This window comes from Oncorhynchus mykiss, chromosome 5, assembly GCF_013265735.2.
Source record: "Oncorhynchus mykiss isolate Arlee chromosome 5, USDA_OmykA_1.1, whole genome shotgun sequence".
Classification (NCBI taxonomy): domain Eukaryota; kingdom Metazoa; phylum Chordata; class Actinopteri; order Salmoniformes; family Salmonidae; genus Oncorhynchus; species Oncorhynchus mykiss.
In genome coordinates, this window is record NC_048569.1 from 37,364 (window position 1) to 58,721 (window position 21,358).

Sequence of the window (21,358 nt, forward strand, 5' to 3'; positions counted from 1 at the left end):
TTATAATACAGACAGTAGATCTAGCTGGTCTGTCATATAATATTAGAGACAGTAGATCTAGCTGGTCTGTCATAATATAATAGAGACAGTAGATCTAGTTGGTCTGTCATAATATAATAGAGCAGGAAATCTAGCTGATCTGTCATATTATAATACAGACAGTAGATCTAGCTGGTCTGTAACAAAATAATAGAGACAGTAGATATAGCTGGTCGGTCATATGATAAAAGAGACAGTAGATCTAGTTGGTCTGTCATAATATAATAGAGCAGTAGATCTAGCTGATCTGTAATATTATAATACAGACAGTAGATCTAGCTGGTCTGTCATGTTATATAAGAGAAAGTAGATCTAGCTGCTCTGTCATTATATAATAGAGACAGTAGATCTAGCTGGTCTGTCATATTATAAAACAGACAGTAGATCTAGATAGTCTGTCATAATATAATAGAGACAGTAGATCTAGCTGGTCTGTCATAATATAATAGAGCAGTAGATCTAGCTGATCTGTCATATTATAATACAGACAGTAGATCTAGCTGGTCTGTAACAAAATAATAGAGACATTAGATCTAGTTGGTCTGTCATAATATATTAGAGCAGTAGATCTAGCTGATCTGTCATATTATAATACAGACAGTATATCTAGCTGGTCTGTCATAAAATATTAGAGACAGTAGATCTTGCTGGTCTGTCATAATATAATAGAGACAGTAGATCTAGTTGGTCTGTCATAATATAATAGAGCAGTAGATCTAGCTGATCTGTAATATTATAATACAGACAGTAGATCTAGCTGGTCTGTAACAAAATAATAGAGACAGTAGATATAACTGGCCGGTCTTATGATAAAAGAGACAGTAGATCTAGCATGTCTGTAATAATATAATAGAGAGAGTAGATCTAGCTGGTCTGTAATAATATAATAGAGACAGTAGATATAGCTGGTCTGTCATGTTATATAAGAGAAAGTAGATCTAGCTGCTCTGTCATAATATAATAGAGACAGTAGATATAGCTGGTCTGTCATGTTATATAAGAGAAAGTAGATCTAGCTGGTCTGTAATAATATAATAGAGACAGTAGATCTAGCTGGTCTGTCATAATATAATAGATACAGCAGATCTAGCTGGTCTGTTATAATATAATAGAGACAGTAGATCTAGCTGGTCTGTGATAATATAATAGAGACAGTAGATCTAGCTGGTCTGTTATAATATAATAGAGACAGTAGATCAAGCTGGTCTGTTATAATATAATAGAGACAGTAGATCTAGCTGGTAAGTCATATTATAAAACAGACAGAAGATCTAGCTGGTCTGTCATAATATAATAGAGTCAGCAGATCTAGTTGGTCTGTAATAATATAATGGAGACAGTAGCTGTAGCTTGTCTGTCATAATATAATATAGAGAGTAGATCTAGCTGGTCTGTTATAAAATAATAGAGACAGCAGATCTAGCTGGTCTGTTATAATATAATAGAGATAGTAGATATAGCTGTCTGTTATAATATAATAGAGACAGTAGATCTAGCTGGTCTGTCATAATATAATAGAGACAGCAGATCTAGCTGGTCTGTCATAATATAATAGAGACAGCAGATCTAGCTGGTCTGTCATAATATAATAGAGACAGTAGATATAGCTGGTCTGTCATGTTATATAAGAGAAAGTAGATCTAGCTGCTCTGTCATTATATAATAGAGACAGAAGATCTAGCTGATCTGTCATATTATAATACAGACAGTAGATCTAGCTGGTCTGTAACAAAATAATAGAGACATTAGATCTAGTTGGTCTGTCATAATATATTAGAGCATTTGATCTAGCTGATCTGTCATATTATAATACAGACAGTAGATCTAGCTGGTCTGTAATAATATAATAGAGAGAGTAGATCTAGCTGGTCTGTCAAATTAAAAAAGAGACATTAGATCTAGCTGGTCTGTAACAGAATAATAGAGACAGTAGATCTAGCTGGTCTGTCATATTATAATAGAGACAGTAGATCTAGTTGGTCTGTCATAATTTAATAGAGCAGTAGATCTAGCTGATCTGTCATATTATAATACACACAGTAGATCCAGCTGGTCTATCAAATAATATTAGAGACAGTAGATCTAGCTGACTGTCGTAATATAATAGAGACAGTAGATCTAGTTGGTCTGTCATAATATAATAGAGCAGTAGATCTAGCTGATCTGTCATATTATAATACAGACAGTAGATCTAGCTGGTCTGTCATATTGTAATAGAGCCAGTAGATCTAGCTGGTCTGTTATAATATAATAGAGACAGCAGATCTAGCTGGTCTGTTATAATATAATAGAGACAGTAGATATAGCTTGTCTGTTATAATATAATAGAGACAGTAGATCTAGCTGGTCTGTCATAATATAATAGAGACAGTAGATCTAGTTGGTCTGTCATGATATAATAGAGCAGGAAATCTAGCTGATCTGTCATATTATAATACAGACAGTAGATCTAGCTGGTCTGTAACAAAATAATAGAGACAGTAGATCTAGCTGGTCTGTAATAATATAATAGAGACAGTAGATATAGCTTGTCTGTTATAATATAATAGAGACAGTAGATCTAGCTGGTCTGTCATAATATAATAGAGACAGTAGATCTAGTTGGTCTGTCATGATATAATAGAGCAGGAAATCTAGCTGATCTGTCATATTATAATACAGACAGTAGATCTAGCTGGTCTGTAACAAAATAATAGAGACAGCAGATCTAGCTGGTCTGTAATAATATAATAGAGACAGTAGATATAGCTGGTCTGTCATGTTATATAAGAGAAAGTAGATCTAGCTGATCTGTCATATTATAATACAGACAGTAGATCTAGCTGGTCTGTCATAATATAATAGAGGCAGTCGATCTAGTTGGTCTGTCATAATATAATAGAGAAGTAGCTCTAGCTGATCTGTCATATTATAATACAGACAGTAGATCTAGCTGGTCTGTAATAATATAATAGAGAGAGTAGATCTAGCTGGTCTGTAATAATATAATAGAGAAAGTAGATATAGCTGGTCTGTCATGTTATATAAGAGAAAGTAGATCTAGCTGCTCTGTCATAATATAATAGAGACAGAAGATCTAGCTGGTCTGTCATCTTATAAAAGAGACAGTAGATCTAGCTGGTCTGTAACAATATAATAGAGACAGTAGATGTAGCTGGTCTGTCATATAATATTAGAGACAGTAGATCTAGCTGGTCTGTCAAATTAAAAAGAGAGACATTAGATCAAGCTGGTCTGTAACAGAATAATAGAGACAGTAGATCTAGCTGGTCTGTCATATTATAATAGAGACAGTAGATCTAGTTGGTCTGTCATAATTTAATAGAGCAGTAGATCTAGCTGATCTGTCATATTATAATACACACAGTAGATCCAGCTGGTCTATCAAATAATATTAGAGACAGTAGATCTAGCTGACTGTCGTAATATAATAGAGACAGTAGATCTAGTTGGTCTGTCATAATATAATAGAGCAGTAGATCTAGCTGATCTGTCATATTATAATACAGACAGTAGATATAGCTGGTCTGTCATATAAAATTAGAGACAGTAGATCTAGCTGGTCTGTCATATTGTAATAGAGCCAGTAGATCTAGCTGGTCTGTTATAATATAATAGAGACAGCAGATCTAGCTGGTCTGTTATAATATAATAGAGACAGTAGATATAGCTTGTCTGTTATAATATAATAGAGACAGTAGATCTAGCTGGTCTGTCATAATATAATAGAGACAGTAGATCTAGTTGGTCTGTCATGATATAATAGAGCAGGAAATCTAGCTGATCTGTCATATTATAATACAGACAGTAGATCTAGCTGGTCTGTAACAAAATAATAGAGACAGTAGATCTAGCTGGTCTGTAATAATATAATAGAGACAGTAGATATAGCTTGTCTGTTATAATATAATAGAGACAGTAGATCTAGCTGGTCTGTCATAATATAATAGAGACAGTAGATCTAGTTGGTCTGTCATGATATAATAGAGCAGGAAATCTAGCTGATCTGTCATATTATAATACAGACAGTAGATCTAGCTGGTCTGTAACAAAATAATAGAGACAGCAGATCTAGCTGGTCTGTAATAATATAATAGAGACAGTAGATATAGCTGGTCTGTCATGTTATATAAGAGAAAGTAGCTCTAGCTGATCTGTCATATTATAATACAGACAGTAGATCTAGCTGGTCTGTAATAATATAATAGAGACACTAGCTATAGCTGGTCTGTAACAAAATAATAGAGACAGTAGATATAACTGGTCGGTCATATGATAAAAGAGACAGTAGATCTAGCATGTCTGTAATCATATAATAGAGAGAGTAGATCTAGCTGGTCTGTAATAATATAATAGAGACAGTAGATATAGCTGGTCTGTCATGTTATATAAGAGAAAGTAGATCTAGCTGCTCTGTCATAATATAATAGAGACAGAAGATCTAGCTGGTCTGTCATATTATAAAACAGACATTAGATCTAGCTGGTCTGTAACAGAATAATAGAGACAGTAGATCTAGCTGGTCTGTCATATTATAATAGAGACAGTAGATCTAGTTGGTCTGTCATAATTTAATAGAGCAGTAGATCTAGCTGATCTGTCATATTATAATACACACAGTAGATCCAGCTGGTCTATCAAATAATATTAGAGACAGTAGATCTAGCTGACTGTCGTAATATAATAGAGACAGTAGATCTAGTTGGTCTGTCATAATATAATAGAGCAGTAGATCTAGCTGATCTGTCATATTATAATACAGACAGTAGATATAGCTGGTCTGTCATATAAAATTAGAGACAGTAGATCTAGCTGGTCTGTCATAATATAATAGAGACAGTAGATCTAGTTGGTCTGTCATGATATAATAGAGCAGGAAATCTAGCTGATCTGTCATATTGTAATAGAGACAGTAGATCTAGCTGGTCTGTAATAATATAATAGAGACAGTAGATCTAGCTGGTCTGTTATAATATAATAGAGACAGCAGATCTAGCTGGTCTGTTATAATATAATAGAGACAGTAGATATAGCTGGTCTGTTATAATATAATAGAGACAGTAGATCTAGCTGGTCTGTTATAATATAATAGAGACAGTAGATTTAGCTGGTCTGTAATAATATAATAGAGACAGTAGATCTAGCTGGTCTGTAATAATATAATAGAGACAGTAGATATAGCTGGTCTGTCATGTTATATAAGAGAAAGTAGATCTAGCTGGTCTGTAATAATATAATAGAGACAGTAGATCTAGCTGGTCTGTCATAATATAATAGATACAGCAGATCTAGCTGGTCTGTTATAATATAATAGAGACAGTAGATCTAGCTGGTCTGTGATAATATAATAGAGACAGTAGATCTAGCTGGTCTGTTATAATATAATAGAGACAGTAGATCAAGCTGGTCTGTTATAATATAATAGAGACAGTCGATCTAGCTGGTAAGTCATATTATAAAACAGACAGTAGATCTAGCTGGTCTGTCATAATATAATAGAGTCAGCAGATCTAGTTGGTCTGTAATAATATAATAGAGACAGTAGCTGTAGCTTGTCTGTCATAATAATATATAGAGAGTAGATCTAGCTGGTCTGTCATAATATAATAGAGACAGTAGATCTAGATGCTCCTTCAAAATATAATAGAGACAGTAGATCTAGATGCTCCTTCAAAATATAATACAGACAGTAGATCTAGCTGGTCTGTAATAATATAATAGAGAGAGTAGATCTAGCTGGTCTGTCATAATATAATAGAGACAGTAGATCTAGTTGGTCTGTCATGATATAATAGAGCAGGAAATCTAGCTGATCTGTCATATTGTAATAGAGACAGTAGATCTAGCTGGTCTGTAATAATATAATAGAGACAGTAGATCTAGCTGGTCTGTTATAATATAATTTAGACAGCAGATCTAGCTGGTCTGTTATAATATAATAGAGACAGTAGATATAGCTGGTCTGTTATAATATAATAGAGACAGTAGATCTAGCTGGTCTGTTATAATATAATAGAGACAGTAGATCTAGCTGGTCTGTAATAATATAATAGAGACAGTAGATCTAGCTGGTCTGTAATAATATAATAGAGACAGTAGATATAGCTGGTCTGTCATGTTATATAAGAGAAAGTAGATCTAGCTGGTCTGTAATAATATAATAGAGACAGTAGATCTAGCTGGTCTGTCATAATATAATAGATACAGCAGATCTAGCTGGTCTGTTATATTATAATAGAGACAGTAGATCTAGCTGGTCTGTGATAATATAATAGAGACAGTAGATCTAGCTGGTCTGTTATAATATAATAGAGACAGTAGATCAAGCTGGTCTGTTATAATATAATAGAGACAGTCGATCTAGCTGGTAAGTCATATTATAAAACAGACAGTAGATCTAGCTGGTCTGTCATAATATAATAGAGTCAGCAGATCTAGTTGGTCTGTAATAATATAATAGAGACAGTAGCTGTAGCTTGTCTGTCATAATATAATATCGAGAGTAGATCTAGCTGGTCTGTCATAATATAATAGAGACAGTAGATCTAGATGCTCCTTCAAAATATAATAGAGACAGTAGATCTAGATGCTCCTTCAAAATATAATACAGACAGTAGATCTAGCTGGTCTGTAATAATATAATAGAGACAGTAGCTATAGCTGGTCTGTCATATTATAATAGAGACAGTAGATCTAGCTGGTCTGTAATAATATAATAGAGACAGTAGCTATAGCTTGTCTGTCATAATATAATGTAGAGAGTAGATATAGCTGGTCTGTTATAATACAATAGAGACAGTAGATATAGCTGGTCTGTCATAATATAATAGAGACAGTAGATCTAGCTGATCTGTCATAATATAATAGAGACAGCAGATCTAGCTGGTCTGTCATAATATAATAGAGACAGTAGATCTAGCTGGTCTGTCATAATATAATAGAGACAATAGATATAGCTGGTCTGTCATGTTATATAAGAGAAAGTAGATCTAGCTGCTCTGTCATAATATAATAGAGACAGAAGATCTAGCTGGTCTGTCATCTTATATAAGAGAAAGTAGATCTAGCTGCTCTGTCATAATATAATAGAGACAGAAGATCTAGCTGGTCTGTCATCTTATAAAAGAGACAGTAGATCTAGCTGGTCTGTAATAATATAATAGAGACAGTAGATATAGCTGGTCTGTCATGTTATATAAGAGAAAGTAGATCTAGCTGGTCTGTAATAATATAATAGAGACAGTAGATCTAGCTGGTCTGTCATAATATAATAGATACAGCAGATCTAGCTGGTCTGTTATAATATAATAGAGACAGTAGATCTAGCTGGTCTGTGATAATATAATAGAGACAGTAGATCTAGCTGGTCTGTTATAATATAATAGAGACAGTAGATCAAGCTGGTCTGTTATAATATAATAGAGACAGTCGATCTAGCTGGTAAGTCATATTATAAAACAGACAGTAGATCTAGCTGGTCTGTCATAATATAATAGAGTCAGCAGATCTAGTTGGTCTGTAATAATATAATAGAGACAGTAGCTGTAGCTTGTCTGTCATAATAATATATAGAGAGTAGATCTAGCTGGTCTGTCATAATATAATAGAGACAGTAGATCTAGATGCTCCTTCAAAATATAATAGAGACAGTAGATCTAGATGCTCCTTCAAAATATAATACAGACAGTAGATCTAGCTGGTCTGTAATAATATAATAGAGAGAGTAGATCTAGCTGGTCTGTCATAATATAATAGAGACAGTAGATCTAGTTGGTCTGTCATGATATAATAGAGCAGGAAATCTAGCTGATCTGTCATATTGTAATAGAGACAGTAGATCTAGCTGGTCTGTAATAATATAATAGAGACAGTAGATCTAGCTGGTCTGTTATAATATAATAGAGACAGCAGATCTAGCTGGTCTGTTATAATATAATAGAGACAGTAGATATAGCTGGTCTGTTATAATATAATAGAGACAGTAGATCTAGCTGGTCTGTTATAATATAATAGAGACAGTAGATCTAGCTGGTCTGTAATAATATAATAGAGACAGTAGATCTAGCTGGTCTGTAATAATATAATAGAGACAGTAGATATAGCTGGTCTGTCATGTTATATAAGAGAAAGTAGATCTAGCTGGTCTGTAATAATATAATAGAGACAGTAGATCTAGCTGGTCTGTCATAATATAATAGATACAGCAGATCTAGCTGGTCTGTTATATTATAATAGAGACAGTAGATCTAGCTGGTCTGTGATAATATAATAGAGACAGTAGATCTAGCTGGTCTGTTATAATATAATAGAGACAGTAGATCAAGCTGGTCTGTTATAATATAATAGAGACAGTCGATCTAGCTGGTAAGTCATATTATAAAACAGACAGTAGATCTAGCTGGTCTGTCATAATATAATAGAGTCAGCAGATCTAGTTGGTCTGTAATAATATAATAGAGACAGTAGCTGTAGCTTGTCTGTCATAATATAATATCGAGAGTAGATCTAGCTGGTCTGTCATAATATAATAGAGACAGTAGATCTAGATGCTCCTTCAAAATATAATAGAGACAGTAGATCTAGATGCTCCTTCAAAATATAATACAGACAGTAGATCTAGCTGGTCTGTAATAATATAATAGAGACAGTAGCTATAGCTGGTCTGTCATATTATAATAGAGACAGTAGATCTAGCTGGTCTGTAATAATATAATAGAGACAGTAGCTATAGCTTGTCTGTCATAATATAATGTAGAGAGTAGATATAGCTGGTCTGTTATAATACAATAGAGACAGTAGATATAGCTGGTCTGTCATAATATAATAGAGACAGTAGATCTAGCTGATCTGTCATAATATAATAGAGACAGCAGATCTAGCTGGTCTGTCATAATATAATAGAGACAGTAGATCTAGCTGGTCTGTCATAATATAATAGAGACAATAGATATAGCTGGTCTGTCATGTTATATAAGAGAAAGTAGATCTAGCTGCTCTGTCATAATATAATAGAGACAGAAGATCTAGCTGGTCTGTCATCTTATATAAGAGAAAGTAGATCTAGCTGCTCTGTCATAATATAATAGAGACAGAAGATCTAGCTGGTCTGTCATCTTATAAAAGAGACAGTAGATCTAGCTGGTCTGTAACAATATAATAGAGACAGTAGATGTAGCTGGTCTGTCATATAATATTAGAGACAGTAGATCTAGCTGGTCTGTCAAATTAAAAAAGAGACATTAGATCTAGCTGGTCTGTCATAATATAATAGAGACAGCAGATCTAGCTGGTCTGTCATAATATAATAGAGACAGTAGATCTAGCTGGTCTGTCATAATATAATAGAGACAATAGATATAGCTGGTCTGTCATGTTATATAAGAGAAAGTAGATCTAGCTGCTCTGTCATAATATAATAGAGACAGAAGATCTAGCTGGTCTGTCATCTTATATAAGAGAAAGTAGATCTAGCTGCTCTGTCATAATATAATAGAGACAGAAGATCTAGCTGGTCTGTCATCTTATAAAAGAGACAGTAGATCTAGCTGGTCTGTAACAATATAATAGAGACAGTAGATGTAGCTGGTCTGTCATATAATATTAGAGACAGTAGATCTAGCTGGTCTGTCAAATTAAAAAAGAGACATTAGATCTAGCTGGTCTGTAACAGAATAATAGAGACAGTAGATCTAGCTGGTCTGTCATATTATAATAGAGACAGTAGATCTAGTTGGTCTGTCATAATTTAATAGAGCAGTAGATCTAGCTGATCTGTCATATTATAATACACACAGTAGATCCAGCTGGTCTATCAAATAATATTAGAGACAGTAGATCTAGCTGACTGTCGTAATATAATAGAGACAGTAGATCTAGATGGTCTGTCATAATATAATAGAGCAGTAGATCTAGCTGATCTGTCATATTATAATACAGACAGTAGATATAGCTGGTCTGTCATATAAAATTAGAGACAGTAGATCTAGCTGGTCTGTCATATTGTAATAGAGCCAGTAGATCTAGCTGGTCTGTCATAATATAATAGAGACAGTAGATCTAGTTGGTCTGTCATGATATAATAGAGCAGGAAATCTAGCTGATCTGTCATATTATAATACAGACAGTAGATCTAGCTGGTCTGTAACAAAATAATAGAGACAGTAGATCTAGCTGGTCTGTAATAATATAATAGAGACAGTAGATATAGCTTGTCTGTTATAATATAATAGAGACAGTAGATCTAGCTGGTCTGTCATAATATAATAGAGACAGTTGTAACGGTTTTCTTCTATCTCCTCCTCTGATGAAGAGGTAGAACAAGGATCGGACCAAAATGCAGCGTGTAGATTGCGATTCATGTTTAATGAAAAAACCACACTAAACACAAACACTACAAAAACAATAAACGTAACGAAAACCTAAACAGCCTATCTGGTGAAAACACATAGACAGGAACAATCACCCACAAACACACAGTGAACCCCAGGCTACCTAAATATGGTTCCCAATCAGAGACAATGATGAACACCTGCCTCTGACTGAGAACCATATCAGGCTGAACATAGAAATAGACGAACAAGACATGAAACATAGAATGCCCACTCAGATCACACCCTGACCAATCAAAACATAGAAAATACAAAGTAAACTATGGTCAGGGCGTGACAGTACCCCCCCCCCAAGGTGCGGACTCCGGCCGCAAAACCTGAACCTATAGGGGAGGGTCTGGGTGGGCATCTGTCCGCGGTGGCGGCTCTGGCGCTGGACGTGGACCCCACTCCATGACAGTTTTAATCCCCCTCCTAAACGTCCCTAAATAGGTTACCCACCACAATGATAACATGGGACAGAGGGACAGCTCGGGACAGAGGTAACTCGGGACAGATGGGTAGCTCAGCCCTGAGAGGAAGCTCAGCACTGAGAAGAAGCTCAGCACTGAGAAGAAGCTCAGGCAGGTGGTTAGATCCGGCAGATCCTGGCTGGCTGGCGGTTCTGGAAGATCCTGGCTGACTGGCGGATCTGGGAGAATCTGGACGACTGGCGGATCTGGGAGAATCTGGACGACTGGCAGATCTGGGAGAATCTGGACGACTGGCAGATCTGGGAGAATCTGGACGACTGGCAGATCTGGGAGAGTCTGGACGACTGGCAGATCTGGAAGAGTCTGGACGACTGGCAGATCTGGAAGAGTCTGGTCGACTGGCAGATCTGGAAGAGTCTGGTCGACTGGCAGATCTGGAAGAGTCTGGTCGACTGGCAGATCTGGAAGAGTCTGGTCGACTGGCAGATCTGGAAGAGTCTGGTCGACTGGCAGATCTGGAAGAGTCTGGTCGACTGGCAGATCTGGAAGAGTCTGGTCGACTGGCAGATCTGGAAGAGTCTGGTCGACTGGCAGATCTGGAAGAGTCTGGACGACGGGCAGATCTGGAAGAGTCTGGTCGACTGGCAGATCTGGAAGAGTCTGGACGACTGGCAGATCTGGAAGAGTCTGGACGACTGGCAGATCTGGAAGAGACTGGTCGACACAGACTGGCTGCTCTGGCTGCTCCATGCTGACTGACAGCTCTGGCTGCTCCATGCTGGCAGACTGCTCTGGCTGCTCCATGATGACTGGTAGCTCTGGCTGCTCCATGCTGACTGGCTGCTCCATGCTGACTGGCAGCTCTGGCTGCTCCATGCTGACTGGCTGCTCCATGCTGACTGGCAGCTCTGGCCGCTCCATGCTGACTGGCTGCTCTGGCTGCTCCATGCTGACTGGCTGCTCCATGCTGACTGGCTGCTCCATGCTGACTGGCGGCCCTGGCTGCTCCATGCTGACTGGCGGCCCTGGCTGCTCCATGCTGACTGGCGGCCCTGGCTGCTCCATGCTGACTGGCGGCCCTGGCTGCTCCATGCTGACTGGCAGCTCTGGCGGCTCCTTGCAGACTGGCAGCTCTGGCGGCTCCTTGCAGACTGGCAGCTTTGGCGGCATCCTGCAGACTGGCAGCTCTGGCGGCTCCTTGCAGACTGGCAGCTCCTTGCAGACTGGCAGCTCCTTGCAGACTGGCAGCTCTATGCTAACTGGCAGCTCTATGCTAACTGGCAGCTCTATGCTAACTGGCAGCTCTATGCTAACTGGCAGCTCTATGCTAACTGGCAGCTCTATGCTAACTGGCAGCTCTATGCTAACTGGCAGTTCTGAACAGGCGGGAGACTCCGGCAGCGCTGTAGAGAAGGCAGGCTCTAACAGCGCTAAACAGGCAGGAGACTCCGACAGCGCTGAAGAGAAGGGAGGCTCTGGCAGCGCTGGACAGGCGAGGCGCACTGTAGGCCTGATGCGTGGTGCTGGCACTGGTGGTACTGGGCCGAGGACACGCACAGGAAGCCTGGTGCGGGGAGCTGCTACCGGAGGGCTGGGGTGTGGAGGTGGTACTGGAAAAACCGGACCGTGCAGGCGCACTGGAGCTCTTGAGCACCGAGCCTGCCCAACCTTACCTGGTTGAATGCTCACGGTCGCCCTGCCAGTGCGGCGAGGTGGAATAGCCCGCACTGGACTATGCAGGCGAACCGGAGACACCGAGCGCAAGGCTGGTGCCATGTAAACCGGCCCAAGGAGACGCACTGGGGACCAGCTGCGTAGAGCCGGCTTCATGGCATTAGGCTCGACGCTCAATCTAGCCCGGCAGACACGCGGAGCTGGAATATACCGCACCGGGCTATGCACCCGCACTGGAGACACCGTGCGCACCACTGCATAACACGGTGCCTGTCCGGTCTCTCTAGCCCCCCGGTAAGCACAGGGAGTCTGCCCAGGTCTCCTACCTGGCGTAGCCATACTCCCTGTTAGCCCCCCCCCAAGAAATTTTTGGGGTTGCCTCTCAGGCTTCCATCCGCGTCGCCGTGCTGCCTTCTCATACCAGCGCCTCTCTGCTTTCACCGCCTCCATTCTACGGTAACCTTCCTCGCACTGCTCCAGCGAATCCCAGGCGGGCTCCGGCACTCTCCCTGGGTCGGCCGCCCACCTGTCGATCTCCTCCCAAGTAGTATACTCCATACTGTACTCCTCCTTGGGCTGTTCCTGTTGTTTCTTCTCCCGCTGCACCTTAGTGCGGCTACACTCCCCTGGTTTAGCCCAGGGTCCTCTCCCGTCGAGGATTTCCTCCCATGTCCAGAAATCCTTATTGCGCTTCTCCTCGCGCTGCTCCTGCCTGTTGACACGCTGCTTGGTCCGTTGGTGGTGGGTGATTCTGTAACGGTTTTCTTCTATCTCCTCCTCTGATGAAGAGGTAGAACAAGGATCGGACCAAAATGCAGCGTGTAGATTGCGATTCATGTTTAATGAAAAAACCACACTAAACACAAACACTACAAAAACAATAAACGTAACGAAAACCTAAACAGCCTATCTGGTGAAAACACATAGACAGGAACAATCACCCACAAACACACAGTGAACCCCAGGCTACCTAAATATGGTTCCCAATCAGAGACAATGATGAACACCTGCCTCTGACTGAGAACCATATCAGGCTGAACATAGAAATAGACGAACAAGACATGAAACATAGAATGCCCACTCAGATCACACCCTGACCAATCAAAACATAGAAAATACAAAGTAAACTATGGTCAGGGCGTGACAACAGTAGATCTAGTTGGTCTGTCATGATATAATAGAGCAGGAAATCTAGCTGATCTGTCATATTATAATACAGACAGTAGATCTAGCTGGTCTGTAACAAAATAATAGAGACAGCAGATCTAGCTGGTCTGTAATAATATAATAGAGACAGTAGATATAGCTGGTCTGTCATGTTATATAAGAGAAAGTAGATCTAGCTGATCTGTCATATTATAATACAGACAGTAGATCTAGCTGGTCTGTCATATTATAATAGAGGCAGTAGATCTAGTTGGTCTGTCATAATATAATAGAGAAGTAGCTCTAGCTGATCTGTCATATTATAATACAGACAGTAGATCTAGCTGGTCTGTAATAATATAATAGAGACACTAGCTATAGCTGGTCTGTAACAAAATAATAGAGACAGTAGATATAACTGGTCGGTCATATGATAAAAGAGACAGTAGATCTAGCATGTCTGTAATCATATAATAGAGAGAGTAGATCTAGCTGGTCTGTAATAATATAATAGAGACAGTAGATATAGCTGGTCTGTCATGTTATATAAGAGAAAGTAGATCTAGCTGCTCTGTCATAATATAATAGAGACAGAAGATCTAGCTGGTCTGTCATATTATAAAACAGACATTAGATCTAGCTGGTCTGTAACAGAATAATAGAGACAGTAGATCTAGCTGGTCTGTCATATTATCATAGAGACAGTAGATCTAGTTGGTCTGTCATAATTTAATAGAGCAGTAGATCTAGCTGATCTGTCATATTATAATACACACAGTAGATCCAGCTGGTCTATCAAATAATATTAGAGACAGTAGATCTAGCTGATCTGTCATATTATAATACAGACAGTAGATATAGCTTGTCTGTTATAATATAATAGAGACAGTAGATCTAGCTGGTCTGTCATAATATAATAGAGACAGTAGATCTAGTTGGTCTGTCATGATATAATAGAGCAGGAAATCTAGCTGATCTGTCATATTGTAATAGAGACAGTAGATCTAGCTGGTCCGTTATAATATAATAGAGACAGTAGATCTAGCTGGTCCGTTATAATATAATAGAGACAGCAGATCTAGCTGGTCTGTTATAATATAATAGAGACAGTAGATATAGCTGGTCTGTTATAATATAATAGAGACAGTAGATCTAGCTGGTCTGTCATAATATAATAGAGACAGTAGATCTAGTTGGTCTGTCATGATATAATAGAGCAGGAAATCTAGCTGATCTGTCATATTGTAATAGAGACAGTAGATCTAGCTGGTCCGTTATAATATAATAGAGACAGTAGATCTAGCTGGTCCGTTATAATATAATAGAGACAGCAGATCTAGCTGGTCTGTTATAATATAATAGAGACAGTAGATATAGCTGGTCTGTTATAATATAATAGAGACAGTAGATCTAGCTGGTCTGTCATAATATAATAGAGACAGTAGATCTAGCTGGTCTGTCATAATATAATAGAGAATGTAGATCTAGATGCTCCTTCAAAATATAATAGAGACAGTAGATCTAGCTGGTCTGTCATAATAAAATAGAGACAGTAGATCCAGCTTGTCTGTCATATTGTAATAGAGACAGTAGATCTAGCTGGTCTGTAATAATATAATAGAGACAGTAGATCTAGCTGGTCTGTTATAATATAATAGAGACAGCATATCTAGCTGGTCTGTTATAATATAATAGAGACAGTAGATCTAGCTGGTCTGTAATAATATAATAGAGACAGTAGATATAGCTGGTCTGTCATAATATAATAGAGACAGTAGATCTAGCTGGTCTGTAATAATATAATAGAGACAGTAGATATAGCTGGTCTGTCATAATATAATAGAGACAGTAGATCTAGCTGGTCTGTTATAATATAATAGAGACAGTAGATCTAGCTGGTCTGTTATAATATAATAGAGAAAGTAGATCTAGCTGGTCTGTTATAATATAATAGAGACAGTAGATCTAGCTGGTCTGTCATAATATAATAGAGACAGTAGATCTAGCTGGTCTGTTATAATATAATAGAGACAGTAGATCTAGCTGGTCTGTCATATTATAATAGAGACAGTAGATCTAGTTGGTCTGTCATAATTTAATAGAGCAGTAGATCTAGCTGATCTGTCATATTATAATACACACAGTAGATCCAGCTGGTCTATCAAATAATATTAGAGACAGTAGATCTAGCTGACTGTCGTAATATAATAGAGACAGTAGATCTAGTTGGTCTGTCATAATATAATAGAGCAGTAGATCTAGCTGATCTGTCATATTATAATACAGACAGTAGATATAGCTTGTCTGTTATAATATAATAGAGACAGTAGATCTAGCTGGTCTGTCATAATATAATAGAGACAGTAGATCTAGTTGGTCTGTCATGATATAATAGAGCAGGAAATCTAGCTGATCTGTCATATTGTAATAGAGACAGTAGATCTAGCTGGTCCGTTATAATATAATAGAGACAGTAGATCTAGCTGGTCCGTTATAATATAATAGAGACAGCAGATCTAGCTGGTCTGTTATAATATAATAGAGACAGTAGATATAGCTGGTCTGTTATAATATAATAGAGACAGTAGATCTAGCTGGTCTGTCATAATATAATAGAGACAGTAGATCTAGTTGGTCTGTCATAATATAATATAGCAGTAGATCTAGCTGATCTGTCATATTATAATACAGACAGTAGATCTAGCTGGTCTGTAATAATATAATAGAGACAGTAGCTATAGCTGGTCTGTCATATTATAATAGAGACAGTAGATCTAGCTGGTCTGTAATAATATAATAGAGACAGTAGCTATAGCTTGTCTGTCATAATATAATATAGAGAGTAGATCTAGCTGGTCTGTCATAATATAATAGAGAATGTAGATCTAGATGCTCCTTCAAAATATAATAGAGACAGTAGATCTAGCTGGTCTGTCATAATAAAATAGAGACAGTAGATCCAGCTTGTCTGTCATATTGTAATAGAGACAGTAGATCTAGCTGGTCTGTAATAATATAATAGAGACAGTAGATCTAGCTGGTCTGTTATAATATAATAGAGACAGCATATCTAGCTGGTCTGTTATAATATAATAGAGACAGTAGATATAGCTGGTCTGTTATAATATAATAGAGACAGTAGATCTAGCTGGTCTGTTATAATATAATAGAGACAGTAGATCTAGCTGGTCTGTAATAATATAATAGAGACAGTAGATATAGCTGGTCTGTCATAATATAATAGAGACAGTAGATCTAGCTGGTCTGTAATAATATAATAGAGACAGTAGATATAGCTGGTCTGTCATAATATAATAGAGACAGTAGATCTAGCTGGTCTGTTATAATATAATAGAGACAGTAGATCTAGCTGGTCTGTTATAATATAATAGAGAAAGTAGATCTAGCTGGTCTGTTATAATATAATAGAGACAGTAGATCTAGCTGGTCTGTCATAATATAATAGAGACAGTAGATCTAGCTGGTCTGTTATAATATAATAGAGACAGTAGATCTAGCTGGTCTGTCATATTATAATAGAGACAGTAGATCTAGTTGGTCTGTCATAATTTAATAGAGCAGTAGATCTAGCTGATCTGTCATATTATAATACACACAGTAGATCCAGCTGGTCTATCAAATAATATTAGAGACAGTAGATCTAGCTGACTGTCGTAATATAATAGAGACAGTAGATCTAGTTGGTCTGTCATAATATAATAGAGCAGTAGATCTAGCTGATCTGTCATATTATAATACAGACAGTAGACATAGCTTGTCTGTTATAATATAATAGAGACAGTAGATCTAGCTGGTCTGTCATAATATAATAGAGACAGTAGATCTAGTTGGTCTGTCATGATATAATAGAGCAGGAAATCTAGCTGATCTGTCATATTGTAATAGAGACAGTAGATCTAGCTGGTCCGTTATAATATAATAGAGACAGTAGATCTAGCTGGTCCGTTATAATATAATAGAGACAGCAGATCTAGCTGGTCTGTTATAATATAATAGAGACAGTAGATATAGCTGGTCTGTTATAATATAATAGAGACAGTAGATCTAGCTGGTCTGTCATAATATAATAGAGACAGTAGATCTAGTTGGTCTGTCATAATATAATATAGCAGTAGATCTAGCTGATCTGTCATAATATAATACAGACAGTAGATCTAGCTGGTCTGTAATAATATAATAGAGACAGTAGCTATAGCTGGTCTGTCATATTATAATAGAGACAGTAGATCTAGCTGGTCTGTAATAATATAATAGAGACAGTAGCTATAGCTTGTCTGTCATAATATAATATAGAGAGTAGATCTAGCTGGTCTGTCATAATATAATAGAGAATGTAGATCTAGATGCTCCTTCAAAATATAATAGAGACAGTAGATCTAGCTGGTCTGTCATAATAAAATAGAGACAGTAGATCCAGCTTGTCTGTCATATTGTAATAGAGACAGTAGATCTAGCTGGTCTGTAATAATATAATAGAGACAGTAGATCTAGCTGGTCTGTTATAATATAATAGAGACAGCATATCTAGCTGGTCTGTTATAATATAATAGAGACAGTAGATATAGCTGGTCTGTTATAATATAATAGAGACAGTAGATCTAGCTGGTCTGTTATAATATAATAGAGACAGTAGATCTAGCTGGTCTGTAATAATATAATAGAGACAGTAGATATAGCTGGTCTGTCATAATATAATAGAGACAGTAGATCTAGCTGGTCTGTAATAATATAATAGAGACAGTAGATATAGCTGGTCTGTCATAATATAATAGAGACAGTAGATCTAGCTGGTCTGTTATAATATAATAGAGACAGTAGATCTAGCTGGTCTGTTATAATATAATAGAGAAAGTAGATCTAGCTGGTCTGTTATAATATAATAGAGACAGTAGATCTAGCTGGTCTGTCATAATATAATGGAGACAGTAGATCTAGCTGGTCTGTTATAATATAATAGAGACAGTATATCTAGCTGGTCTGTTATAATATAATAGAGACAGTATGTCTAGCTGGTCTGTTATAATATAATAGAGACAGTAGATCTAGCTGGTCTGTTATAATATAGAGACAGTAGATCTAGCTGGTCTGTTATAAGATAATAGAAACAGTAGATCTAGATGGTCTGTTATAATATAATAGAGACAGTAGATATAGGTAATCAAATGGCTACCCGGACTATTTGCATTGTGTCCAACCACCCCCTCCTTTACGCTGCTGATACTCTCTGTTCATCATATATAGACCGGTCCACCACGCTGACAGACCGGTACACACCGCTGACAGACCGGTACACTCCGCTGACAGACCGGTACACACCGCTGACAGACCTGACTGGCGGACTGAGGGGGAGTGGGAGGGGGTTTAATAGGGGCAGCAGGGTGACTGGAGGGCTGAGGGGGAGAGGGGTTTAACAGGGGCAGCAGGGTGACTGGTGGGCTGAGGAGGAGGGGATTTAACAGTGGTAGCAGGGTGACTGGTTGCCTGAGGGGGAGGGTGTTTTACAGGGGCAGCAGGGTGACTGGTGTGCTGAGGAGGAGGGGGTTTAACAGGGGCAGCAGGGTGACTGGTGTGCTGAGGGGGAGGGGGTTTAACAGGGGCAGCAGGGTGACCGGTGTGCTGAGGGGGAGGGGGTTTAACAGGGGCAGCATGGTGTCTAGTGGGCTGGGGGGGGGGTTAACAGGGGTAGCAGGGTGACTGGTGGGCTGAGGAGGAGGGGGAGGGGGTTTAACAGGGGCAGCAGGTTGACTGGTGGGCTGAGGGGGAGGGGGTTTAACAGGGGCAGCAGGGTGACTGGTAGGCTGAGGGGGAGGGGGGTTTTAACAGGGGCAGCAGGGTGACTGGTGGGCTGACGGGGAGGGGGTTTGACAGGGGCAGCAGGGTGACTGGTGGACTGAGGGGGAGGGGGTTTAACAGGGGCAGCAGGGTGACTGGTGGGCTGAGGGGGAGGGGGAGGGGGTTTAACAGGGGCAGCATGGTGACTGGTGGGCTGAGGGGGAGGGGGTATAACATGGGCAGCAGGGTGACTGGCGGGCTGAGGTGGGGTGGGGGTTTGACAGGGGCAGCAGGGTGACTGGTGGACTGAGGGGGAGAGGTTTAACAGGGGCAGCAGGGTGACTGGTGGGCTGAGGGGGCGGGGGTTTAACAAGGGCAGCAGGGTGACTGGTGGGCTGAGGGGGAGGGGGTTTAACAGGGGCAGCAGGGTGACTGGTGGGCTGAGGGGGGGGGGGTTTAACAGGGGCAGCAGGGTGACTGGTGGGCTGAGGGGGAGGGGGTTTAACAGGGGCAGCAGGGTGACTGGTGGGCTGAGGGGGGGGGGGGGGGTTTAACAGGGGCAGCAGGGTGACTGGTGGGCTGAGGGGGAGGGGGTTTAACAGGGGCAGCAGGGTGACTGGTGGGCTGAGGGGGAGGGGGTTTAACAGGGGCAGCAGGGTGACTGGTGGGCTGAGGGGGGGGGGGGGGGTTTAACAGGGGCAGCAGGGTGACTGGTGGGCTGAGGGGGAGGGGGTTTAACAGGGGCAGCAGGGTGACTGGTGGGCTGAGGGGGAGGTGGTTTAACAGGGGCAGCAGGGTGACTGGTGGGCTGAGGGGGGTTAACATGGACGGAGGGAGGAGGGGATTCAGGGGGAGATTATGGCTTATTAGGTCCCCCCAAATAAAAAAACATTCCCTTAAATCTCTTTTCTGTGCAGCTTTTTGATCTGAATAGCCCATCTCCAGGCTGCTGTTCTACAACACAACATTACACAACATGCTGGTTTGGTTTGTCCTCGTGTCAGCTGTTACATCTGAACGGAGGTTTAGCTTGTGTGTTTTATTTTGAATGTGATGTATGAATGCAGTAATGAAGGGTTCAGTTAGTTATTGGGAGGGAAGCAACTCTGTTGAAGGCTTCAGTAGATAACAACTCCTTTCTCTATTACATGCAGGATCCATTCCATAAACCATATACCATCTTCAAAGACAAACTGAAATAGCAATGACTTCCTTCTAAGTCTAATCTCCTGGGAGATTTCTGAAGACTGAGAAGGAAGTCATTGCTATTCCCACGGTGGGAATTATGAAATCCTTTTATCTCAATCTTCTCTGGATATTACCTCAAGCGCGAGGTTTGTTGAGCTAACGTCTCATTCTGAGGTAAACCCCAGAGGGAAATATGATATAAATAACGTTAGATCAGAATATCATTCCACATTTTACATTTTAGAAAGCAGATGCTCTTATCCAGAGAGACCTACAGTTGGTGCATTCATCTTTTAAGATAGCTAGGTGGGACAACCCATAACCCAGTCACAGAAAGAACATGTTCCCTCGGTAATGTAGCTGTCAATAAAGTAGCTGTCAGTAGAGTAGCAGTCAGTAGAGTAGCTGTCACTAAAGTAGCTGTCAGTAGAGTAGCTGTCACTAAAGTAGCTGTGAGTAGAGTAGCTGTCACTAAAGTAGCTGTCAGTAGAGTAGCTGTCGGTAGAGTAGCTGTTGGTAGAGTAGCAGTCAATAGAGTAGCTGTCAGTAAAGTAGCTGTCAGTAGAGTAGAAGTCAGTAGAGTAGAAGTCAGTAGAGTAGCTGTCAGTAAAGTAGCTGTCAGTAGAGTAGAAGTCAGTAGAGTAGAAGTCAGTAGAGTAGCTGTCAGTAAAGTAGCTGTCAGTAAAGTAGCTGTGAGTAAAGTAGCTGTAAGTAAAG